The sequence below is a fragment of the Ochlerotatus camptorhynchus genome, unplaced genomic scaffold (genome assembly GCF_037179485.1).
Source record: "Ochlerotatus camptorhynchus isolate MF236.1 unplaced genomic scaffold, CSIRO-AGI_Acam_v1.1 ptg000071l, whole genome shotgun sequence".
Lineage (NCBI taxonomy): Eukaryota > Metazoa > Arthropoda > Insecta > Diptera > Culicidae > Ochlerotatus > Ochlerotatus camptorhynchus.
This window is the reverse complement of record NW_027040561.1, coordinates 1485270-1513265: the sequence shown is the minus strand read 5'-3', so window position 1 is coordinate 1513265 and position 27996 is coordinate 1485270. Positions and strand designations below refer to the sequence as shown.

Sequence of the window (27996 nt, the reverse complement as noted above, 5' to 3'; positions counted from 1 at the left end):
AATCTATCAATCTTCACATAGAATGAATAAATCTTCTGACATTGCTATGTTATAAGATGGATCCAATAAACCGTACATGTCGATTTGTTTCAGTGAAGAGAAAGCCTTACCTTAATTTGAAGTGTTTCTGGCTAGTTGGCATGGTCATGCACAGCAAAAAAATAATTTTGATATCACATCAAAGTGGATGCACTACAATCATGTCGAAAATTTCATGTAATTTTTGTGACCACATAAATAAACAAATGCAGTAAAAGCAGCGTAATGTCAGTTCATGCATTGTATTAATGATAATTTTGTCCTTTTTAGCAAGTAATATTACACCATATTTTTGACATGATTGTAGTGCATCCACTTTGACGTGATATCAAAATTATTTTTTTGCTGTGTGTGGTATTAGTTCATTGCGAGAATTTGTATGTACCACTTCAATACTTGACGCATTTGACCACAACATTTAGCTGCTGGATACATTATCAAAGAGATTTGGAGATGATGTGGCTGGCAGCAAGGCGAGCGAACATTCAATGAAAATTAACTCTTAAACAACAATAATTTATGGTGGACCTGAAAAGGACCGTTTTTGAGTAATGCTGAGCGAATAGGGTGTTCAACACGGCTGAAGCTGGTGAGCTGTATGTTGTTTGAAACGAGGGTGATGCGCTTGGCATAGATGGGCCACAGCGACACACGAAGAGCTACTGAATCCCATCAGCGGTTGAGGACAGCCTTGATAGCTAGCTGTTGGCGGGGAGTCTTACGTTAGGGACTGGAAAACATTACCACTTACCACACGCGGTGATTGAATGAAGACCGTTTGTTGAGACCGGATGGAATTCAAATTTGAAATCTGTGTTTGGGAAAGCGCATTTTGCAGGCAATCGGTGATAATTTTAATTATCATAGCAACAGTTGCACATTCGTGAAATTTTCAAAACACATTTTGAAAAGTGATAAAGTCTTAATTTTAACAGATTTGTAGAAAAATCAAAACCAGACCACTTGCATGCCGCGAACGACTTTGATTTTTGAAATTGCACCCCCAATGTACATGGTATGTTAGATTTAAACTTATGGGAAGTGACCTCCAATTGATGATCTTGACAAGTCTCACGCCACTTTTCAAATAGACAATGACACAAAGCTGAACATAACGGCGCCGGTGGTGTAGTGGTAAGCGTGATTATCTCTAACCCCAGAAGGCCTGGGTTCAATCCCAGTCGGCGCCACCGGGATGTTCTGAGGCATAACATCTCTGATCACGCCTTCCTTCGGATCGGAAGTAAAGCCGTTTGTCCCCGGTTCATGAGTTGATGGGTCGATAGGTATGTAGGGTCCAGGTGTGGGAGCTGTTTTCCTGGCACGTCGGTAGCATTGGTGCTCAGCACGGAAAACAAGATCGACCGAAAAAAAAAAAAAGAAAAAACTGAACATGTTTTTGGAGCCGAGTTTTTAACGAAAGAGAGAGTCGATGAAGGGAATCGATCAATGTAGATTGATATATTTGAAAGTTAACGCGAGAAGTGTCCAGAAACTATTCTTTAACAAATTTATGGTGGTCGTGATGGTTGAGTAATGCTGAGCTATTAAGGTGTTTTGCACAGATAAAACAGGCGAGCTGTATGTTGTTTGGAACGGTGACGCGCTTGGCATAGATGGCCCACAGCGGCTCACGACGAGTAACTGAAATCCGATCAGTAGCGGTGCAACTTCTTCCTCCTTCTTCGGCGAATGGACCGCTCATCAGTGGGCAGCCTTTCTTCGTGTACACTCTCAGTTTTACACTATCTTTAATAGGGTGTATCTTGCAGGCTAGCAGGTATTAGGAGCTAATCTCAACGTTATTTTGTTCAACATCTTATACTCTACTGTTACATATTAATTTGGGGATCCAAGAGGATGCCTAATAGATTTTCTAATAAAGTACCTCAGTGTTTTGTTACGTGTTGCTGTTTTCATGATCATTTTTCCAAGTATTTACATTAGGGTGGCTTTCCTTATTCAGGTTCCGAACAACTTGGCAAAATTTGAACAATGAATTTTAAAATTGGTAAAATGTATGGGAAAATGTACAATACGCCCTCAGACCCGGAGCCTAGAAGGGACTTGACTGCCCTCCCTGGGAGCTGCCAATAGCCAAGACCAGGAGCTTGGGGATTTGTGGGGTTCCCTTCAGGAACTCTGCGGTTACGGGCTTGAAAATAATCTTATAAGATTTCGGACCAGGAACAAAATTTTCTGGGCTCTAGAGCTTAGTTAAACCTTGAAAAAATTACAGATCTCGGACATAGATAGAATTTGTTATTCAAGTTTTTAGGCCTTCAAAAATTCCGATAGTCAAATCTTGGAAATCCAAAAAGATTTGGACTTGGACCAATTTAAAGGATCATGGACTTATCACAACACATCATCACAGAAAAAAAAATACTATAAACATCAATGCATGTAAACATTCATGCATGTTAACTTCCTTTTCACGCAAACTAACAGCTTGCAAAAAATGTTGCAAACAAAGATGGACAGTTGCATACAATATATGGAATATTGCATGATATGTCTCAAAAATTTACACGATCTATAATGTAACTTTGTAGGATATATGACGCTCCATTTATGTGCATCATAGTAACGTAAATTTACACTACTTTTTGACGTAGGACTACGTCTTTGATTTCTATATGGGGGTACACTTTGCACACTCATCGCCATATTCAGAACCAAACGCAAATTCTTCCACCATCCGTCGTCTGGCTCGCCGTGGCGGTGTCTGACGTATCTCCGGTCTGATTTACGAGGTGTGCTGAAGGTGTTCCTGAAAAATGAGATCCGTGATGCTGTCACCTACACTAAACACGCCAAGCGTAAGTGGCCATGGCTGTCATCTACGTTTTGAAGTGACAGAGACGCACTCTGTTTGGTTTCGGAGGTTAAATCATCACCAACTTTGGCAACAAAACGGTTCTTTTCAGGGCCACCAAGCTAAACAGTAAAGAGTAGGAATAGAATTCATCCTGTTTGTCCATATTTAGAACCAACGACCACACAAAATGCTCATGTAATCAAACTGGAAGCAAGGGTACAAATTATTTTGATCAACCTTGATCAACTTTGAATCGCCACGACCGGATATTTTCGATGGAAGAAGCAACAATCAAGCATCTAATTCGACGAAGACGGTAGGAAACATTTGTGAAGCCGAGATATTTACGAAAGAGAGTGTCGATGAAGAGAATCGATCAATGTAGATAGGACCAGGGAGGCAGCTCCCACACCTGGACCCTACCAATTGACCCATCAACTCAACCGGGGACCAACGGCTTTACTTCCCGAAGGAAGGCGTGATCAGAGACGTAATGCCGTAGAACATGCCGGTGGCACCGACTGAGAGGTAATCACGCTAACCACCGGCACCGATATCTTTCAAAGTGATATCACGGCGAATGAGATCGACCCAAATTTGAGTTTAGTTATCTCAGAAATAAGAAATAAAGTGCAGGAACTCAGCGATGAGTAAATTTGCTTCATGTTTTCCCAGGTTTTCCCAGGATTCTCCAGGGAAAAATTCCCGAATTTGAGAAAAGTAACGATTGGATTCACTACTCCGAGAGTGAATAAAATTTTCGTCAATTTCCTCATTTTCTGGCAGATTTTCTAAGCTTTCCACAGGAAACCATGAGCCAAATTTACTCATCGCTGAGTTCCTGCACTTTTGGCGATTATGAGTGAACTAAACTCAAATTTGGGTCGTTCTCATTCGCCGTGTACGCAAAAGGAAAAGAGCCAGTGTCGCTACTTGATAGAAAACTACTCATAATGGGAGGAGTCTTTGAAGCTTTTATACCACTTGGTTGCACATAATTCTGATTTAACCTGAAAAGATATAAAAGAGCGCTGCTGTATGGCATTAGCTCATTTTTGCTTCGGACAGCGTGATTAACAGTAATAGCAGCAGTAGGAAGGTGGTGGCTAGTCTACTCCTTCACACCTAACAATTAACTGGTCGCGGCAAAGGAGGAAAAGGTCTGGTAAAGGAGGCGCAAAGCGTCATCGCAAAGTTCTTCGAGATAACCGCCATCGCTCGTCTGGCGATATCAATATTCGGCGATTGTGTTTGGGAAACAACTTTTCCCATCACGGAAACGCCACGTTTTCTGATGACATAATTACGTATTTTTCTGTTTATTCAATAAGTAATAAAAAAGCGATTGGAAGAATTTCTTGCTAAAATTTTCCCACCCGAGATATTTGTGATCAATAATATAAATTCGTGATCTTTTTGCTTTTTTCTAGTAGCGTTCTGGAGAAAACCTTCCCTAAATTCGAAGTCTTTCTATTTAATTGACAAGGTCAGGTGGTATTCGGTCATTTCGAGAATTTTTATGTACCACTTCAATACTGTTCCGCATTTCACCACAAACGTTTGGTTGCTGGGTACATTATCAAAGAGCTTTGGGGGTGATGTGGCTGGCAGCAAGGCGAGCGAACGTTCAATGAACATCAACTCTTAAACAACAATAATTTATGGTTGTCCTGAAAAGGACCATTTTGTCGTGATGATTGAGTAATGCTGAGCTATTCGGGTGTTCAACATGGTTGTGGCTGGCGAACTATATGTTGTTTGGAACGAGGGTGACGCGCTTGGCATGATGGCCCACAGCGGCTCACGACGAGCAACTGAATCCGATCAGTAGCGGTGCGGCTTCTTCCTCCTTCTTTGGTGTATCGAGGGCTTTACTGGAGAAAAATGTACAACGCCACAGCTTCGAAAGCAATGCCGCTGCTGCTGCTGATGACAATCGGACACCATCACACGCGGTGATTGAAAAAACACCGTTCAGCGAGACCGGATGGAGTTCGATTTTGAAATCTGTGTTAGGGAAAGCACTTTTTGCAGGCAATCAGTAATAATTTTGATCACCATTGCAACAGTTGGAGATTTGTGTTATTTTCAATAGTGACCTATTGAAAATTAATAAAGTGTGCATTTTAGAAGATTCGTAGAAAAATTTCCAATAGAGTGGCTTATTTAGAATTAAAATCCATCTGCTATTGACAGAGTTTATAAGTGGTCAAAACCTGACCACTTTTCGTAACGCGGTCAATTTTGTTTTTTTTTAAATTGCACCCCTAATACGTTGCCGAAAGACGTAATCCTACGTAAAAAAAAATTAAAATCCTACCCAGACAACCAGAAGTCGTATAACAATGTGCAGACACTGTCGTAAATTGCTACAGTTTAAGTCAAAATCGCATATAAGAATGGCATGCATCGCATTATGTTTAAGTTAAATCGTATAGAATACAAATTTCCGACCTATATGCGATGATTCATTTTTCCGTCGTACTGTATCAAAAATCAAATCGGATTACATCGTAAGACTTTTCAAAGTGAATTTGTTATTACAGATTAAATCGCATATGATATTTAATCTACTCGTTTAAAATTAAATTAAAATTTGCACGTATATGGCCTCCACTTTTCTTTGCATTCCATACGATTTGTTGGTTTGTATATATGTTTGTATATCGTGAAAACAATTTTGAATATACGTGCATTCTGGTTGTCTGTATAGACCTATATAAATTTTCGAAATAAATAAAGATTAAAATAGGTATTTAAAATGTTTAAGATGGAATCAAACTTTTGGTTATATCCTGGTATTTCCCGGATGTACTGAATTCGCGGTTCGCCCGGTTTCCCCAAAAAATCGATTTGAAAAGACGGTTGAATTGAAATTTTACATTGGGATGGCAGCTTATATAGGCTCAGTAATGTTTTCTTTTAAAAGCGTCATGACCATGACATAAGTTAGCCATGATTCTTCATCTACAACGAACAGTTTTCATAATCCTTCAGACACGTTTTAGAGAAACGATTTTCAACTTTCCAATTGAACATGTGGCAATTTGAGAGAATTAAAATAATGAAATATTGAAGTTTGAAGGACAAATGGTCGACTTTTCATAATTACATTTGTTTGTCAAATAGTCTCATTACCGCCTCTGGTTAGGTCCACCATCTACTATCTCCGAAATTGCTTAGTTGGTCAAAAGAAATTAAAAAAAAATCATAAATGCGATTCAAGACAAATTCCACTCCTTCGGCTATCTCCCTTTCCCATGAAAAGCTTTTACACGAGGATTCCATTTGTCAACCTCGAATTACTACTTGCGATATGACTGACTGTTCACCGTGTCACCGTCCATTACCACGTACAGCTTGGATAAAATCCAACCAACTAACTAACTATATCTAAAATCCCCTCCGAGAACAAGAACTATCCTCCTCCTGTTACTGTACGATGATGGTAGAAGGATTTACATTTACCTACAATGGTTCTTTTTCACGGAACATATCCCCAGCTCAAAAACCGGATAAAGTTTTGATGCATGTACATAGCACTCGCTTTGCCATGCTGGGCGATATGTGGCCAATGAGAGTAACTCAAAATTGAGTTGAATTTGACTCAAAATTGCAAAAAGTCACTCAGTCTACTAGTGTACTGCTAGACTGTTTAAAATGTTGTTCGATTTTTTTTCCCTCACTGAGTTACCCCACTTTTATCAATTTTGAGCGGAATTCGACTCAATTACTGAGCTACTCTTATCGGACGTGTGCCCGGGTAGCAAATTCCTCCCGTAGAGAATACGTCAGCCCAGACCGGATCGGACGGATGAATACGGACGAACGGTACAAAGAAAGATGCATCTTCATCGTTTGGGAAGGGCTGTCAACCAACTGCACAAGTGCAAGTGTGCAAGTGCAATCCTGCCATGCCAGAACAGAGCTGTTTCATGATGGGGAACGATCTATAGTCGCAAGTTGAGCTGAAAGCTACACACAGGTAGAACGGAGGTTTTGTCTGCATCTTTTGGTATATTGTTTCAGAGCTGTTGTTGAGAGCAGCAGTGTCCCGTAGAGTGACGTGAGTTATTTATCATCAAACAACAACAGCCAACAACAACCGTGAGTAAACTTCCTTCCGCAGTTATGATTAACCGAAAAGCTTATCTCTCAAGGTCATAATAATTTACCTTCAATGTGAACTTGTTGATGTAGTTGTGGAAAGCCAAATTAGTTTTACCTGTAACGAAATTCGAAGAAAGAATGCATTTTAGTACAATGAAAGTATGAAAAACAAATCAAATCAACTCGGAAAATTCCTAGAACAAACGAACGAATCCCCACTTGCCGAAGTTAAGACAGCAACCCTTCTGGTGATGAGAAGAATGACTGCCTTGTTCAGATTGTCGTGTCTGGTTCTGAAATCTTCTGCGGTCATTTGTCTGTGTTCCGGAAGCAGAAGCCAGATGCACAACTTTGTTCCTTCCCTGTGTCGTCAACGGCTCCGGCAAATACGAGTTGAAAGTTTGTGTTGGGAGAATTAGTTCCCGTCATAACTCGTGCTTTCTGGGAAGAAGTCTTTGTTCGTGAGCTGATAATCTTGTTTGAGGTAGAGATAACGGAGCAGAGCAAGCAAACTTAAGGGTAATGTATGCATCTGTGGACATTGTTGTGACCTAGTTGCTCGGAACGGAAATCAAAATGTAATTTAAGGGATGCTGCCTCGTTTCACTCATGGCAGCATTCGTCCTAGTTAAGAATGTTTGCAGAATTCTGATTTCGTTTGTGTCTCGTTTCCACAAGGTGAAGTAAAATTGATTGCCGTAACGACATTGATCCATTTCATCAGGATTTTGCAATAGTTTAGTGTGCAAAATGAAATATTTACAACCGACTGTGTCATCATACGTGATCAACATTGCTAATAACACTAGTTTACAAATAAAAGTAAAAAACATATGAACTTCAATGTTTGACCTATGATTCTTATGTAAAATCTGTTTCTAGAAATCTACTGAGATTTTTTCTGCCTACAATTTTGGATTCAGCACACGATTTTAAATTGGATATGATCATCAACGTGCAAAGTTCAAATATGCTGTAAACTAGTGTAATAAGTTATACATAATTTGAAATTTCTGCTCGATTATTTTTATTTTGTTTTATTGATAGGGAGATCAATAGCACTAAACTATTGTATTTAAGACGTATTAATTAAATATTAAATTGTATTTAACGTAAGTATTATTTATGAAAAGTTCCAAGTATAGGATTGACACGTATTATTTCTACAAATTTGGGATAGTGGACAATATCGCGAAGGAGTGGATACAGGCCGAAGATGAGGCTGTTGAAGGTGGAAGAAGAAAGAGAGTTGCGGGCTTTATTTTATTGGGCTACAAATGACAACCTGGAAGGAGCGGAATACCTAACTCTGGTCCTCACAAGTTCCTACTTCACGCCTCCCTGAGTTTTATGATAAAAAAAGACTACCAGCTGAAACATGGACACAGTTGAGTGGCGTAGCCTTGGCAATGTTGCCAGCCCGGCAATAGCAAAGTGAAGAGGTGCGACGCGAACACTAATGCGATAACCATAGTACGGTGATAGAGGAAATGCTTCACCAAACCCGAGCGTCTGTTCTCCATGTTAGGAGTGGCTGATCACCGTCCTGCTGCCAGCGTGGGACTCTAAACAGAGCTGTGCACGATGGTCCCCCGGCGAGACAGGGGGTTGGGGCAGGCCCAACAAGCCGGCCTGGAAAAACATAAAGTTGCAAATACTGAAGAATGAAATACCGATCGGAACAATCGGCGCAGACCTACGCGACGAAATAAGGACTATGATTGGAAAGTCGGAACATGGAACTGCAAATCGCTCGATTTTCCGGGCTGCGATAGGTTAATCTATGACGAATTTCAACCACGCAACTTCGAAGTCGTAGCACTGCAGGAACTTTGCTGGACGAGACTAAAGGTATGGAAAAGCGGGCATCGAGCGGCTACTTTCTACCAGAGCTGGGAACAGGCTTTGTAGCGCTGGGTAAGATGCGCCAACGCGTGATTAGTTGGCAGCCGATCAACGCGAGGATGTGTTAGTTGAGGATTAAGGGCCGTTTCTTCAACTACAGCATCATCAACGTGCACTGCCCATACGAAGGGAGGCCCGACGACGAGAAAGAAGCGTTCTATGCCCAGCTAGAGCAGGAGTACGACGGCTGTTCGCAACGAGAATCAAAATCGTCATCGGCGACATGAACGCTCAGGTAGGACGGGAGACAATGTATAGACCGGCAATCGGGCCACCCGAGCAAAGTTATAGATCAAATTGAAATCAAAATTTGCTGTTATGATGTAACTTATTTTGAATACTCCATTTGATCTCATTTTGGTTGACTTAACGGTTAACACAGCAAAAATGAGAGCAAAATTTTACACTATTGAATCAAACGGAAAACTAATTCTGCTTTCAATGAAATCACTTTGATTACTGATTTTGCATTCATAATGTTTGACTGAATACGGGCCTTTCGTAAATGGTTAGCATCCATGCTTCTCACGCTGAAAGATTTGAGCTCAAATGTCACCTCGGGCTAGTCACGAATGACCTAAAATGACCTAAATTTTAAACAAGAAATTGACAGAAGAACTTCAAGTTAAGTTGCTTTGATTTAAAAAGTCTTGACTGCATAATGAAAGCACAATATGATATCAGACTTCTGTCGGGACAATTGAAATCAAAATGAGTTTTCATTATGATAGGAACTGCAAACTTTAATATCGATTTGCTCTCATTTTGTTAACCGACTTTGCTCGGGCAAACAGCCTGCATGCCGTATCGAACGACAACGGCCAACGATGCGTGAACTTTGCAGCCTCTCGGGGTAAAGTAGTTCGAAGTACCTTTTTCCCACGCAAGGATATCCACAAATCCACCTGGAGATCACCTGACCAACACACAGAAAACCAAATCGATCACGTTCTAATCAACGGGAAATTCTTCTCCGACATTATCAACGTCCGCACGTACCGCAGTCGGACCACTACCTAGTTGCAGTATACATGCGCTCAAAACTCTCGACGGTGCATAACACCCGAAGTCGAACGCCGCGACCCAACATTGAGCAGCTACGGGACGCCGGAGTTGCCCAGGACTACGCGCAGTAGCTGGAAGTTACACTATACACGGAAGAGCAGCTTTTCTTGAAGATGGCTCGAGGGACATTCGTTCCACCATAGGAAGTTCTGCTGCAGCGGCGCTAGGTACTGCGATCGCGGACCGAAGAAATGACTGGTTTGACGGCGAATGCAAACTGTTAGTAGAGGAGAAGAATCCAGCACGGGCGAGAATGCTGTAACACCACACGAGATTGAATGTGAAGCGATACAGACAAGAGCGGAATAGACAGAACTCGGTTTTTCGAAGGAAGAAGCGTTAGCAGAAAGACCGAAATCGCGTGGCGCTGGAAAATCTACGAGAAGCTAAGTAGTTCGCACAAAGGCTACAAGCCGCAAGACGATATGTGCAAGGACTTGTACGGTAACCTTCTCACGAACGAGTGTGAGGTGATTGGGAGGTGGAAGCAGTACTATGACGAGCACCTCAACGGTGATGCAGCGGAAAACGAAGGTGGCACGGCAACAGACCTTGGAGCACGCGCAGAAGACGACAGGCTACCAGCCCCTGATCTTCAAGAAGTTGAGGAGGAAATCGGTCGGCTGAAGAACAACAAAGCAGTTGGTGTAGATCAACTACCACGTGCGCTATTAAAATACGGTGGTGAAGCACTGGCTAGAGCACTGCACTGGATAATTGCCAATATGCCACCTACAAGGTACTCTCCCAAATTCTATGCCACCACCTGTCACAATTTGCAAGAGAGTTCGTGGGTCAATACCAGGTGGAATTCATGAGTGCCCACGCTACCACGGACCAAATTTTCGCGATTCGGCAGGTTTTGCAGAAATGCCGCGTATACAACGTGCTCACACATCATTTGTTCATCGATTTCAAATCCGAATACGACACAATCGATCGAGATCAGCTATGGCAGTTTATGCACGAGTACGGATTTCCGGATAAACTGACGCGATTGGTGACGATGGATCGAGTGATGTGCGTTGTTCGAGTATCGGAGACACTCTCGAGTCCCTGTGAATCTCCAAGGGGATTACGGCAAGGTGATGGACTTTCGTGTCTGCTATTCAACATTGCTTTACAAGGTGTGATCAGAAGAGCAGGGATATACACGAGTGGCACGATCTTCAGGAAGTCCATCCAGCTTCGCCGATGACATTGACATCATGGGACGGAACTTTGAGACGATGATGGCGGAAACGTACATCAGACTGAAGGCTCAAGCTAGGCGGATTGCCATCAACGCATCAAAGACAAAATACATGAAAGGAAGAGATTCTAGGGAAGACAATATTAGCCTCCCACCCCGAGTTCAGATTGACAGTGACGAAATCGAGGTGGTCGATGAGTTCGTGTATTTGGGCTCACTGGTGACCGCCGAAAATGATACCAGCAGAGAAATTCAAAGACGCATTATGGCAGGGTATCGTGTCTTTTTTGGACCCCAGAGGACGCTCCGGTCGAATAAAATTCGCCGCCGCACGAAGTTGACTGTTTACAAGACGCTAATTAGACCGGTGGTCCTCTACGGCCACGAGACCTGGACTATGCTCGTGGAGGATCAACGCGCTTTTGGTGTTTTCGTACGGAAGGTGTTGCGTACCATCTACGGTGGAGTGCAGATGGATGACGAAACGTGGAGGAGGCGAATGAACCACGGTAGCAGCTGGTGCAATGCTGGGAGAACCATCCATCGTCCACATTGCAAAAATTGGGTGTCTACGGTGGGTTGGGCACGTCGTAAGAATGCCGCACGACGACCCAGTTCCCAACAGGAACAAGAAGAAGAGGCGCGCAGCGGGCAAGGTGGATCGACCAAGTAGAAGGCGACCTGCGGACCCTTCGCAGACTACGAGGCTGGTGAATTGTGGCCATGGATCGATTAGAATGGAGACGACTTCTTCGGACAGCAGAGGACAACAAGGCCTTACCCAAGTAACCGATAAGCATTAAAACGTAGCCCTAATTCTGCTTGAAATCCGAATATGAAGTAGCCATTTAATGCATATGAAGTGCTGTATGCATATATATATTTGATATAATGCTAAAAAAAGCGAAATAGCGGGCCTTTATAATGCTAGTATGGTAGCCCGTTACTAGCACTGCTAATGCTTACTTAGGGCTGATGTGAGAAACGTCAAAAATTATCGCTTCCATTCCCACGCGAATTTTTTTCCTATTATTTGCAAATAATCGGGCTGTTTGAGAAAACAAATACCACCCACCGCCTCCGATGCCAAAAATAAGTAGACTCGTAAACGGAATAAAAATGATAACTAATTATTTCTTTATGTTCAGATACCTTTTGTATCAAGTTTCATCATTTGTGTTTCATATTTATGATTAAGATCCGGATATAGGTGCTATGAATTTTACCTGTAATGAGACTCGAACCTGGACATTCTGGAACAACAATCATGTGCCTGTACTCCCTAAGCTATAGATAGTGATGGAAATCGCTTTTTAAATTGGCTTATTTAAGCACACGATTGGTGGAGGTCATCCATTTCGCGTTTTCATGGTCTCAGATCTCATCATCAAGAAGCTGTGAAGATCTCATAATTTAATTTTGTGCACACTGAGTTTTATTTTCAAATGCATACATTACGTAGATCTAGAGATTTAAGGATGAGAATATACGAAGTGGTTAAACAAATCGCGTGTGAAAAGTCATGCATCAATCGTTTAGGGGCTGTTCATAAACTACGTAGACAGTTTTTTGGGATTCTTGACCTCCCCCCCCCCTCCCCCTGCGTAGACAATTGTGCATACAAATTTTTTTAAATTTGTATAAGCCGTGGATAATTGTCAAACCCCTCCTAAACTGTCTACGTAGTTTATGAACAGCCCCTTACTCAATCATCTTTGTCAAATTTCTATGTTGGTGTTTGTGAACATATTCCACTCGTTATACCTCACAAATACTGACTACGTGGTTTTCCTGTCAAAATATTATCAAGCACTGCTAATGCTCATATAAAGAGGTATATGTGCATGAAGCATTAGGAATGTTGATTGAAAGCTTATAGCATTAGCAGTGCTGATTAATGGCTTCTCAGCATTAGCAGTACTATCTAAGGGTGTATTAACACTAGTAATGCTGAAATAAAACCGATTAAAGGCTACATACTAGTGCTTATGGTTACTTGGGTAACCTGATTGGTAAGGTAAGGTAAGCTTTATTTTACTAAAAACTGATTCACTATTTCTCCGTAGAGTCTTTTTGGACGTTTGAGCCATAATAAATAAACTTTTTCGTAAAAATCTAACAGCTATGATTCTTCATCACAAACATCTTGGAGGCTTACATGTGTCAATTCATGAATGCAATGAAGTTATAAAAAATATTAATGTATGTTCAAATTCAGCGTTCAGAGCTCCTCCTGTCTACGCATCTATTCCATCACCGATGGCATTTGACCGGTATTTTAGATTTCGTCAATTTTTGTTTTCAAATGATCAAACTCTGAAAAAAAATATCAACTGAAATTTGGAACCTTAGACGTGAAGAAATATTGAAAATACACAAAAAAAAACTCTATTTTTAAAACCAACAATTGCTTTAATTAATTGGTAAAGAGAATCATTTCCATGGTTTGTCACGGGCGTAACAAATAACGTTGTTGGTAGGTGAACTAAATACGGCTTTAAAATTAGAAGCTACTTTGACTTACAATATTTTCGGTGAAATCCATTGACAAATATTTGTTTCAATAGTTTTCTTTGTAGAAAATTTAAAAAAGCTACTCCCATTGTCTTGAAACACAATTAGGCCGGAACAAATATCAAGTTTTTCTTTTGTCACCCCCCCTTCACAATTTTGGAATATCACCAAGGGGGAAATAAAATAAAACTTTCAGTGTATATTTATTTTTTGCAAATTCATTTGGGTATGGATTCTCGCTTTGCTAGATTTTATTATGTTGTTGTTGTTGTTGTTGTATCACCTTGTTCTTTTAAAGAATCTTCACATAAATTGGTACTTGACAAGAACGGCATGACAGATCTTTGAAATCGAATCAGCCGGTTTCAGTTGTTGAAAACGGATTTCATCGAACATCATTCCTAATCTTGTTTGGCAACTCACAAGGTAAGCCACCTTCAATCTGATCGATCCCTCTTGTTCGTTGCGCACATCTTCGTCTTGTTCCAGTCATTGGGTCGTTATCCGACATTATTACAAGGTACCCAGCCCACCGTAGTCACCAGATTTTTGCATTCGATCTAAATTTCTTAACTTACAAACCTTCTGCAATGATACTTAATGATTCACTTCTTTTCTACAGTGATTCAACAATTTCCGAGCTAAATCCAATCTTTTCAAAATTGGTTTAAAATTTTTAGAAGTGAGACCAAATCAGAAACGATTCAGGAAATTCCTAACTGAGGTGACACTTTTCAAAGCAGCTTTAAAACTGAGTCTGAACTTTTTTGAAGTGAGTTCAAACTTTCGAATAAGTCATCAACATTTTTCTAACTGAGTCTAAGCTTTTATGTTATGTTATTCAATCCTTTTTAAAGTTGTCAAAGCTTTCCTGAAGTGATCCAACATATCCCAAATCCAAGCTTTAAATAATTGGTTTCGCATTTTCTGAAGTAAGGCAACATTAGCTGATTTAATACCTTTCCTAAATGAATCCAAGGTTTCATGCATTGATTCAACTTTTTCCAAACTGAAACCAAACTTGTCAGAGCGGGTTTGACATTTTCCTAAGTGAGCTCCAGATTTTTGTTAACTGCTTTGGCATTTGGCAAGGACACAATCTTGCTTAGTGAAAGTGTAGAAAGTTTTCCGAAGTGAACCGACAATTTTTTTAGTCTAAATTTTCCAAATGGTGCTCAACCTTTTCTAAAGTGGTTCAAAACCTTCCTTAAGGAGTCCAAACTTTTCTGTTGAGTGATTGAATCATATTGAATGTTAGTCTGAGCTTTCCTGAAGTGATTTACCTAACTTTTACGTAGATTCCGCTCTCTTAGATCCCTTCCTCGATCTTGTGAGATTCACATCCTTTGAAAATTAGGCTGAGATTTTAAAGAATGGACTTTTGTGTGTTCATACTTCATGGTAGATTTTTATAAGTAAGCACAATTCTTGAGAAAACTGGGCTTACATCCACAAAAAGTACGTATTTTTTATAGAAATTTGGGTTTCTTGATCAGCCAAGCTGGATTTTGGCTCCGTCCTTTGAAAAACAGGCTTGGATGTTATAGAATAGACCTTTGTGAGTTCATACGTGATGGCAGATTTTTTTTAAGCCAGGTTGGTTTCGGTTCAATCTTTTGAAATTTGTGCTTGGATTTTATAAAATGGAATTTGCTAAATACCGGAAGGACACACCAGGTTAATATTCACAAAAGAAAGTATTTTCATAGAAAATTAATTTTTCTGTTTTGCCGAACTGAATTTTGGCTTCTGCTTTTGAAAAATAAGCTTGTATTTTAATAGATGTTGCTGAACCCATACGTGAGGGTTGAATTTCTTCAATTTTTGAGAATACCGAGTTTAAATTCACGAAAGTACGTATTTTCACAGAAACTTTGATTTTCTGTTCTGCCAAGATGAATTTCGGCTCCGATCTTTGAAAATAGACTTGTATTTTATAGAATGAACTTTGCTGAATCAATACGTGATGGTAAATTTTTTGAAGCATGCACATTTTTTTAGAAACCTGGGTTTGAATTCTCAAAAGTACGTATTTTTATAGAAATTTGGGTTTCTTGTTTAAGCAAGTTGAATTTCGGCTCCTTCCTTTGAAAAATAGGAGTGGATTTTACCGAATTGCTGAATCCATACGTATTTTCATAGAAACATGGTGTTTCGGTTCTGCCAAATTGTATTCTGGCTCATATCTTTGAAAAATAGGTTTATATTTTTTTTAGAATGTACCTTGCTGAGTCCATACGTGAAGGATGAACCGGGTTTGTAATTCGAAAAGGTTTTTTTTGTTTTCCTTTTCTGCTAAGTTGGATTTTTATACTGTCCTTTGAAAGTTATGGTTAGATTTTATAGAATTGACCTTGCTGAATTCATATGTGATGATTATTTTTTTAAGCACACACAAAGCCAGTCAAACTACGTATTTTTGTTAATATTTGATTTTAATGTTCAATAAAGATGGATTTTGGCTCCTTCATTTGAATATTACGCTTGGATTTTGTTGAATAGACCGTCCTCAATCCATACGTCTAGTTAGATTTTTTGAAGCACGAACAATTCAAGCTGAACATTGCATTAGATCCTAAGTAACATTGACAGATTCTCTTCGTCGACTTTCTCTTTGTATCCCCACGGCCATGTAAAGACATTCTCATGTATTTTCAGCACACAGATCGATAAAATAAGCTGTTATTTAGTATCTAATACGACAAACACAACAAGAAACGTTTATGTGCTCAAGTTATTAACGAAAGAGAAAGTCGGCGAAGAGAATCGATCAATGTTATTTAGGACCTAATGCAATGTTCAGCTTGAATTGTTGAGAAAACTGAGTTATATTTGGATAGGGAGGAAGTTTCGAAAACAGAACGTTTTTTTTCATAAGAACTGTTACGTTTGTGGTATTCCGATTGATGGTTTATCCGGAATTTATCAATACCCAAAAATCATCTACAACCATTGTATCCTTGAAAGGATACAAAAATTATGCGTGAAATGTTTTGTTGATAACTCGAGTGTTACACATAATAAAGTCAACATTTGTGGCATTAGTGTCAACAGTCACGGCTTCAAAGAAGTATAAGACTAAAGCGAAGGCTAAGCAAAAATGTTAGCGTTTGCAATATACGGTTTAGATATAAAGTAAAACGATTGTCATATTTTTTTTTTTTTTTTTGGTTTATTTTCGACTGGTGCGATCATCGAGTGACAAAAGAAAAACTTGTGATTTGTTCCGGCCTTATGTGCGCAGTGATTCGGGCATAAATGTGCTTTGACGTTCTAGTTCCGAAATGCAATCTTTCGTGTAAAATTAGGTTAATAAAAACTGCTCTCTAGAAAAGCTGAATTGATATAATACATAATAATTTTATTAATCAGTCTAGCATTCAGAGGTCCACGCGATATAAATCTGCGGAACAATTTCAACTTGTACTATCGCTATGAGAAAGACTAAGAGAATATGCAATACTTCAAATACATAGCTAAAAAAAATAATTGGGTTAATGTGTTTTTGCAGCAACTGTTCCTTCCAGAAAGTAGAACCAAGCTAGTTCATTACAATCTACCTACAACTCTATTCCCATGTACTCATCACATGCACCATTAAACCAATTAACGACAGCTTCCTAGTCTAACACCCCAGTCCCTAACGGAAGAAAAAAAAAATTAAGAACTCAAACATCAGTCAAACACGCCAAGCCACAACACTGTTCTGATCTTTGGATCATCGGAGAGCATGATTCGCGTCACTTCCCATTTGCACAGAATAAGCCAGCGGGAAAAAATACACACTACTCGTAAAAAAAAAGTGTCTACAAAGGGGTGTTAAATAGAAAATAAAAATCACAGTGCCATAGCCGAGCAAAACGTACCGCCTAAGTGGATGGGAAGAGCAAAAAAGTAGTAAAATAGCAGAACTAAAACGCGTAAAACAAACGGAACTGAAACGACGATGGCCTGTGGAAGGCCTGTGGAAGGAAGTTTAGTCGGTCTAACTGCAACCACAAAGACCCCCCTTCTTCCAGTCGGTTGGAAACTCGCCGAAGGAGGTAAATGCCTACACTTTTTCATACCAACGGTGGCTAACTGCGATTCACGTGTTACATAGGAACCTACATCCAGAACTTGGCAAACACGTAAGAGACGAGTGCGAATGAATACATTAACGGATTTACGTGCCATGCTGTGTGTGCCGTACCGTGAGAGAGAAATTGTTACGAATAAAAACGCCAACAAGCGGAAGGTAATTGTCTTCCCAAGGAGAAACATAAAAACTACCCATTCCAAGGCAAGAATTGAGTTTTTTTTTTTAAATCCTACATTCAGTGTCGGAATAAAGCAGATTCTTTTCTGTCCTCAAGTCCCTCTGCACGAATGGAAGAAAGCAACGGAAGCATGAAAGGATGCATTATGTCTCCGCACTGATGGCTGATGAGGGGAAGGAGGAGCGTCCTTCTTGGTTTTAGCGTGAATGGGGCGCATTAATGATAAGCGACGTTTCGGACGGGACCCATTGGCTATAGCTAAAACTCCTCGTCGTTGGCGTGTTTGTGTCGTATGCTCCGAAGAAAATGAGAAGTTATGTAGGGGAAACGCTCCTATAGTTGCGGTACGTTTGAAGCGTTAGGTTCCAATAGTTGTGCATGGACACTCAATACACAACTATAGGAACCTAAGGCTTCTAGAACGTACCGCAACTATAGGAGGGTTTACCCTATGTGCATCTGATGGTGCGATATAGAGCTGCTTTATAGAGTGTCATACAGCGTGGTGTTGCTTTTATGTCGCGCCTGATAAGTATGAAATTGACTTCCTCCTGACTGGGATTGCTTACGACCAAACAGCAGGTGCATTACTGCTTACTGAGATGGGAAGCTTTGGTTATGGCTAAGACTCTTGTAGGGATATCAAACCGAATGCCATTAAGCTGAATGTGATAAAGGGCCATCCATATACACTATATACAAAAAAAAATGTGATTTTTACCTTCGTGGCCAAGCATGGATAAAGCCACAACCAAAGCCAAGCTCTAAAATGGTATGTTCGCTGGTTGTCAGTATACATTTCATTTATTTATGTTTGCATATATTTTTAATACTCTGTATATTTTACGTATCGTGGGCATTTATGATAAGGGCTCCCCCTCTCCGTGGATAAACATGCAACCCCTCCCCCTTAAATCTGTCCACGGCCGACCCCAAAAGTGAAAATGTTAAATCACCTAAAACAAATACCGTCAACCAGAAGCGCCAACTTCATGAAATTATTGCGAGGGGCAAGAAGTTTTGGCGTAGGACTACGTCTGTGATTTCTATATGGGGGTACACTTTGTAAAAACCGAAAATGGAACATGTATCAAAATTATGAAAGATTTTGAACGTTAATAACTCAGAAGCCCCTGGACTAATTTCAATAATTTTATCACCAATTGATCAGAAATAGTGCAATGCTTTGACGATAGATTTTCAACAAGAAACTGTTGAAAAAGTGGTAAATGTCAAGCATTGTCCGATGTACAAATAAAAAGAGTATTTTATCACAGTTTTCATGAAACAAACGTTCTTCACAAACCCAGTCGTCATAATCGAGTACCACTTGGTTGAACATCATTCTGCTTTAAACTGTCTAGCCTCAATAGCAGCAGTGAGAAGGTGGTGGCAGGTTATCCGAGCGAAGTCGGTTAACAAAATGAAAGCAATAATGAAAACTAATTTTGATTTCAATTTTTGCGACAGAAGTCTGATATCATATTGTGCTTTCATTTTGCAGTCAAGACTTTTTAAATGAAAGCAACTTAACAAGAAATTCTGCTGTTAACGTCTTGTTTAAAATTTTATTTCAGTTCATCTGTCGTTGATCTAACGACTATTGTTTATTTATTTTGTTTCAAACATTTTAGGTAATTCGTGACTTGCCCCGGGTGAGATTTGAGCTCAAGTCTTTCAGCGTGAGAAGAATGGATGGTAGCCATTTACGTCAGGCCCATATTCAGTTAAACATTATGAATGCAAAATCAGTAATCAAATTGATTTAATTGAAAGCAGGATTAGTTGTCAATTTGATTTAACAGTGTAAAATTTTGCTCTCATTTTTGCTGTGTTAACGGTTAAGTCAACAAAAATTAAATCAACTGGAGTATTCAAAATAATTTACATCGTAACAGCAAATTTTGATTTCAATTTGATCTCCAGCTTTGCTCGGGTAGGTAGTCCACTCTTCTACCTAACAAGCAACAATGACTGGTCGTGGCAAAGGAGGAAATGATCTTGGTAAAGGAGACGCCAAGCATCATCGCAACGTTCTTCGTTGGTATTACCAAGCCCGCAATCAATCGTCTTTCTCGCCGTGGTGGTGTCAATAGTATCTCTGGTCTGATCATCTGATGAACTCACCTAGTCACATAACCAACAAAGCAACTACCCCCGTGTGGAAGTAAAACAATCGCGACGACCAGCAAAAGGAACCAGAAAAACAGTAGCAACCAAGTTTCTAATCCTGAAGCAACCGGGCCGAGACTCTTCTGAGAGCCCATTTATCGTAGCGAAGTTGAGGTATCTTTCACTGCGCCTTTCCAACCACCGAGTCAACCCGCGCCCAGCAGTAGCCGGGCCGATACTCTTCCAAGTGCCCATTCGTCGTTGAGGTATCCTTCACTGCGTCCTTCCAACCCGTCGCAGCCACCTAGTCAACCCGTGTCCAGCAGCAGTCGCGCCGAGACTCTTCTGAGTGCCCATTCATCGTAGCAAGGTTGAGATTGCCCTTGCTGCGGCCTTCCAACCTGTCGCAGACACCAGTTCAACCCCTGTCCAGCAGCAGACGGACCGAGACTCTTGCGAGTGCCCAATCATTGAACCGAAGAATATGGGATTGTCCGGTTCGATTTGCTGATCAGCTCTCTACACGTCATCATCATCTTCCAAAGGCTTTAAGCCTGTACCACCAAGATTTTCCAAAAGAGTTAAATTTCTGAACATGTCGCAATTAAAGTAATATCAAAAGATTCTTTTCAGGGCAATCATAGTCATACTAAAGAGTATAAACAAAGGGAAACCCGCTCAAATTCCTATTCCTACACAAAACGTAATCTCCTGCTGCAGTTAACAAATAACATTTATTATATAAGACCACGTAGTCTTCCGTTACCTTTGCGAACCACCCCATAGGATTGTCCCTTGTAGTTTTTGAAAAAAAAGGTTCATTTTACAAAATGACAGGGGCTAGTTAGCCAGACAAAACTGATGATATTGATGTAGTTTCTAACAATGGTTCGATGACTACATTCTTCTGTAATTCTTGCAACTGAAAGATCAGTTCGTGAAGCGTCTTGTAAAATGATTTGTAATTGATTGACGTAGAATTTCTGTACTCTACTATGAAGATATCTCATACTATCGTGATAGCGGGCTTTTTGACACTTTATAGCATGAAGTAAGCGGAATGCTTAAATGAAACAGTAAACAAGGTTAATTTCCATTTAATTCCACTTAATTAATTTTGATATCTGCTGAGAATTTAATTAAATCCAAATGAATTTGAAATACTCTATTGGAGTACTAGAGCAAGAAGCATTACTGATCTCTCCCTAGATATCCTTATCACCGTATCGAACAGAATGATCACACCAGTAGGTAGGATTTTTAATTGTATTAGATCATGAGCGTCTCATATAACGGAAATACAAGAGCCAGATCAGTCACAGTCGCAAAGGTGGACCAGATTCTCTGCTTGACCATCAAGCTGTACAGTTCGGTTTTCTATGCACTCGCTCTTTCGAGTCGTTCGGTGTTTTAAGTCGGTCCCCAAGTAACAATTTTGGTTTTATGAGGGTTCTGTAGACCATGATTTAGACTTGTAGAATGCTATAAAACCTGCAATGTTACTTGGGTCGTTTAGTCGTGGTACCCGTCGCGAGTTTTCACTTTGGCTAGCAAAGTAACGTCAGTTCTCGCCTTTCTTGAGGCAGTAACTAAATCGGCGGTAGTGGAGCAACAATTGAATGCCTCCACTCACCCGTTGAAAAAACACAAGGTGATGGGTCGCCAAAGTTTGGATGCAACCGCATCCGTTCAAGATGCCCCGAAAAGGCCTCGCAAGAAAGCTCGTACCAGCAACCACATGGAAAGGTTGCTTCAGAGTAATCCGTTCTCGGCACTCCCCGGAGAAGTAGATATAGATCCAGTTGACAAACGGGAAAAAGTGCCCCCACTGTTCACTTCGACGAAGGAAGTCGCGTTGGTCAGGAATGAGCTGGCTAATCAAATCCATCCGCTGTTCAAGCTGTGCAGCACGGGGATCAAAATCTCGACGCTGGCGGACTACAAAGCTGTTGGCACATTTCTTCAGGTGAACCGGTTTGAGTTCTACACTCACGACGTCCCTGGAAGTAAACCACTGAAAATGGCGATCCGTGGTCTTCCAAATCTCCCTGTTGTGGAGATTAAAGCAGAATTGGAGCGCCTTCATCCGGAACCAATCAACTTTTTTTTTTCCATTGCGAGACGTGATGAAACCAGTGCATTCCGGGACCAGTTGTATCTGGTGCACTGCGATAAGGACTCCACCAGTGTGGCTGCTCTGCGGAAGATTCGCGCGCTGTTCAACACCGTAATTCAGTGGGATCAGTATCGCCCTCGGCACCTTGACGTGACACAGTGCAGTAAATGTTTGGCATTTGGGCATGGTACGAAGAATTGTCACATGAAGGCTCCACTAAACCAGCACCTCCCCCGTTGCGAATCCACCATCACATCAAGCGGGTCCCAGCCACCGTTCAATTTAGCATCGCCTCACTGCCGCTGAGGCCCAGCCTGCTACTGCTCCAGGATTACCGTACGCCCGTGCTGTGTCAGGTGAGTCAGAAGACAATTATCCACTCACAAGCGACTAGTGATCCTCGTGAGTGAGGTGATCAGAATCTTGCGCATCACCAAGACACTACCTGAACAGCTTCGTACAGTTATGTCCCTCATGCAAAAATATGGACCGTGAAGCCATCAAAATAGTCAACTGGAACGCTTGCTAGCTCAAGTGCAAAATCATTGAGTTCGTTGATTTCCTCAATGAACCTAGAATTGACATCGCCGTCATCTCCGAAACACACCTGAAGGCGGTGATAAATGTTCACCTCCCCGATTTTCGGCTCGTAAGGCTGGACCGGACCAGCTCCTGTGGAGGGGAAACATTGGCTGTCGACTGCTACCGAGGTTCCAGCTGAAGATCATCGAAGCGGTGGGTGTTCACTTCCACTCCTGTCGGCCCTATTACTATCATTGCGGCTTACTGTCCCAAACAAGTCACCATCAGGGACGGGTCGGCAGCAGACCTCCGAAAAGGCATCATCAAGCTAACACGACGGTGGCAAAATTTTATCATCGTTGGCGAACTGAATGCCTGGGGCAATAGCCGGCGAAACCAGAACGGCACAATCTTGTACAACAATCTGCAAGAAGCCCACTACAACATCCTGTGTCCGGACACTCCCACCCGGTTGACATCTTCATCAGCAACATTGGCGATTACATCTCTCAACCTGTCGCCTATCAGGAACTATCCGGTGGTGACCAAGATAGGTTCCTTGGCCAATAGGTTTCAAGTTTCCCGGCGTAATTACCATCGTGTCAACTGGCGGCAGTATCAGCGCTGTGTGGACACAGCAATCGACTGCAACATCCTACCGGAGTCGTTTGCCAACAAGATTCGCTCTCTCCCAGATTGTGCAAAGCCATTTTGAAACATGACCAATTTGAAAAATAAGTCGAGACCGATCCCTCCGCTCTGTTGACCAGAACTCGGATCCATCCCTACTCATAGCCCCAGTTGAAAAGGCCAATGCCATGGTGAGCCCCTATGAGCCTGCCGTACTGGAGGCAATGTCGTGGGTATAGATGGTTTAACTACACCGAGTTGAAAAACTTGAGTATTGACTTCTTCAACCATCTTACCGTTATTCAACAAATTTTTGGAGTTTGGCTACTTCCCTGCCTGCTGGAAGTTAGCCATAGTGATTCCAATACACAAGCCTGGCAAAGATCCTACCAGTGTCAAAAGCGCCCCATCAGCGTCTTGTCCTCCATCTCGAAGCTATTCGAAAAGTTGATACTCATCCGGTTGCGGGAGTTCTCCAATGAAAATGATATCTTACGCAAGGAGCAATTCGGGTTTAGGAAAGGCCATTCAACGATCCACCAACTAATTAGAGTTACTAACATCATCAGGCAGCACAAGGCCGTTTCAAAAATATCTGCTATGGCATTGTTGGACGTTGAGAAGGTGTTTGACAATGTCTGGCATGATGGCCTAGTGTACAACCTGCATCGAAACAACTTTCCGATCTACCTCGAGAAGATTATCGAAAACTACTTGTCGGGCAGATCATTCCAGGTCTACTTGACCAATGTCCCTCTGATATGTTCAACGTTGATGCAGGGATACCTCAGGATAGCCTGCTCGGGCCTATCCTATTCATCATTTTTACGTCAGACGTTCCTGCCCTGCTGGGTGGTGGTATCCTGTCAATGTTCGCAGATGACGCCTCCATCGTCTATAAGGGTGGCGAGTAAACTACAATCAGGCCTGGACAGGGGTTAAAACGGTTGACGTTTTTTACTACACTCGCTTCGTTGTCGTGCGTGACAGTCTGTTTGTATTCCTTCACTCATGCTCTACCGTCGTCTCTCGTACACAACACAAACGGTAGAATAACATTCGAGCAAAAATAAAATGATCAAATAACTATCATATGACATGTGTGATTTCGTTCTAATTCCTCAAATTGGTGCAAATTAAACCATTTCTGATCAGAAATGTAATTTCTAGGACATCATTGCTTGCTGTTTTCAGAATTCACACAAGCACAACATCAGCAGCTCTTATTATGAGAACAACTAAAATACATACATTTGTGACGGTCTTCGGCAACAGTGTCGTATGACACAGCCTGTCCTATGACATTTTAGTTTGGTACTGTACTATGACAGCTTGTTTTGCAAGTGTCGGAGACAAAGGCAGTCGATTATCACAGAAAATGTGTCGACTACCGTGACCGTTTACAAGACTGGGCCAGGATGTTCTGTCGGACTATTTATTTCAAGAGCTGGCAGATTTGTATCAATGCAGCAGTTAAACACAAACCATTTTGTTTCCACACTCGAATTCATCGTCGAGTGAAGTAGTCTACACTGGTCCCACCCTCGATAGCAAATTACTATTCCGATCCCATGTGGACAAAACATTCCCCAAGTGTAATATCTTGATCACGTCGCTCTACCCTCTGATAAACAAGAAGTCCACTCTGTACCTCAAAAACAAGCTTGCTGTCCACAAGCAGATCTTTTGCTATTGAGTATGGTATGCCAATCTGGAAGAGTTGTGCTAAGTACCACCACCTAAAGCTCCGGAGGATCCAAAGCATGATCTTCATCCTCCTCCTGAGGTCTTCAAACACTCGAGGAGCGAAAGACGTCTACGCTCGAAAGGTTCAGAGGCACCTGTCTGCGATCAAACCACCAGATCATTCGTGATTTGGCAACCTGGTTTAAGTAGTTAGGTAAGTTCTTGTGTTCAAGTAGGTAGGTTATCAAACTTTTTAAATTCAAATGAAAACAATCCCATAAAAGGGTATCCTGTAAATTAGCGCTAAACGCAATCATCACATTAGAATAATCAATTAACTAGAACAAAGATGAAGCCAAAAACCTCCTACTTCTACTATCTACTCCTACTAACTATCAATCGTTAAATCGAAGCGAGCAATAAAGCAAACGTTATATTACACCGAAACCAGACCAAATTAGGTATTTTCCGTTACACCAAAAATGGTCTTTCGAGCCAGATAGTTTGGAGTTGGAGTTCAGTTTCGAACCCCTTCGGATACGGTTGTGTTTTAAGTTTGCTCTATGTTTTGTCCGTGCGTTCGCTTTCGTAGTTTTCGGCTGCTGTTGCCTGATCACTATTGATCACGCTACTATTTAGCGTATCATTGGACCGGTACTACCGTATGCGTGATAATGTTTGCACCATCGTACAAATAAGGTTCCCGCTTCACCTGTGCATACAATGCCTTGGTTTTCTTTGCATGCACGTAACCTATAGCTCATACCGTAGTAGGCTGTGTATAAAATAAAATGATTTACTTAGTTTGACAGTTGCACCATGACGAAGTGGCAGCGTATTCGTGATTTGTCCCACACGCAAATCTCGCAAAAAGACATTTCAATCACCGTGAGAGTGTCCCGGTGGACTGTCAAAGGGTTTTAGATCGAGAAAAGAAAGGACAACTATCCGCGAAGGTGGCCACAGGTCGCCCGAGGTCAGCTCGGGTTCCGAAGGTTATCGCTGCTATCAAAAGGAAGATTCGGGTGAATCCACTGCGTTAAATAAGGAAAATGGCAAAGGAACGCGGGATCAGTGACTTTACGTGATCGTAAAGGAAGATTGCGGAGCGAATTTGAGGGCACGGAAAAGAACTCATATGATTACCAACCGCATCCGGGAGCTACGAGTCGAACGATGCAAGAAAATCTTGAACTTCCTTAAGCGAAAAAATCCGGTAATCCTGTTCACCGACGAGAGCATGTTTACCGTCGATCCCGTATCAAATTCCAGAACCGACCGGTATATTAGTTCTGTTCCGGTAAAAGACGTGGCCGACGAGCACAAGAACGTGTATCTCACCAAGCATCCTGCTAGCGTTATGGTGTTTGGATTGGTGGCTTCCGAGGGCTAAAAAATGTACCCTGTGTTCATTCCAGAAGGCGACAAGGGCAACACGGAGGTCTACATCGGGATTTTAAGTAAGTATGTTCTTCCGTGGATCAAAGAACAGTACGGTCCGAAGCCAAATGTTGTATTTCAACAAGATGGGGCTCCGTGCCACACCTCGAACCGCACTCAAAGGTGGTTGCAGGAACATCTTCCGTTCTGGGCGAAGGATATGTGGCCGCCATCCAGCCCCGATCTTAATCCACTAGATTACTCAATATGGCGCATCATGAAGGCCAAGGCCTCAGACAAACATTGATCCGTACCAGGAGAGAAATGGATCCAGACTACATTATTAGAGCCGGCCGTGCATTCCGGAAGCGTGTGGAGGCCGTAATTGCAGCAAGTGGAAACTCGATCTATGATTAACATAGTTTAAGACTCTGAGAAACATCCCCCTTTAAAAAAAAAACTCGAAAACGAAATTTCTGAGAATTTTTTGACGTAGGACTACGTCTGTGATTTCTATATGGAGGTACACTTAATGAGGACTGAAAATGGAACATGTAACAAAACTATGAAAGATTTTGAACGTTAATAACTCTGCTGCTCATGGACCAATTTCAATAATTTTAACACAAATCGATTAGAAATATTTCAACGCATCTTAAATGTAAGACTTTATCATTTTTTCAAAATGTCACTATTGAAAATTGCACGAATGTGCAACTGTTCCTATGATAATTAAAATCACCGATTGCCTACGAAAAGCGATTTCCCTAACACAGATTTCAAAGTTGAATTCGATCCTGTCTCACCACTTTTTTCAATCACCGTGTGTGATGTTGTCCGGTCGTCGGCATCAGCAGCAGCAGTTTTCGGCACGTGGCGTTGACATTGTTCTCCAGTACACAACGAAAGGCTGCCTGCAAGTAGCAGGCTGCATCCCACATGAGCATCCATAGAAGGAGGAAGAAGCCGCATTGCTATTGATCGGAATCAGTAGCTCTTCGTGAGTCGCTGTGGGCCATCTATATCAAGCGCCTCATACAAAAGAGTATAAACAGATTGAACCCCGCTCAAATTACTATTCCTACACAAAACACAAGCTCCTGCTGCAGTTAGCAAATGATATTCATTATATAAGTCCACGTAGTCCTACGTCGCCATTGCGTACAACCCCATAGGGCTTCCATTGTAGTTTTTTTTTAATTTCGACATTGCTCAATGGTTCAAACATTATCACGCATTCGTTACTGGATATTTTTGGTTGGTATTGAAAATTTAGTCGATTGCAGAACTTATGTATGGGCCCAAATTAGGGGCATTCAGGCCGACATCCATTTCCCCTATCCAAATAAAACATATTTCAAACTAAGTACGCACAGGGCATCGTCTACTGACTATTGCCGCGGGTATATCGAGGGAGTCCCAGGTACCCGGTTCAAGCTTTAGTTGGCGGCGGTGGCTCTTCTTGACCTTCTACCCCCTGAGTAGTAAGTGTGAATAAGGGCGTCTATGTGATGTTTTGCTGTACCTGTTGTGGATATCTAGTGCATCCTGCTCCCTTAACTTGATGAGGACACCCTGTCTTGCCTCAAAAGATACCCTTTTTGAAGTACTAGTCTTCAAATATAAAGGGCACCATAACGGATCA

General features: G+C 41.4%; 1 protein-coding gene across 3 annotated transcripts in view; it reads right to left on the bottom strand.

Moving 5' to 3' along the window:
- Epac (Exchange protein directly activated by cAMP) overlaps nt 1-27996 on the bottom strand; it is a 541224-nt gene that overhangs the window by 249637 nt on the left and 263591 nt on the right. Inside the window, exon 1 of one of the 3 annotated variants that reach the window (XM_065217281.1) lies at nt 7036-7070. The exons of the other annotated variants lie outside the window; for them this stretch is intronic. The gene's annotated coding sequence lies outside the window, so the exon portion shown is untranslated. Of the gene's footprint in view, nt 1-7035; nt 7071-27996 lie in introns of those variants that run through there. 3 annotated transcript variants of the gene reach the window in all.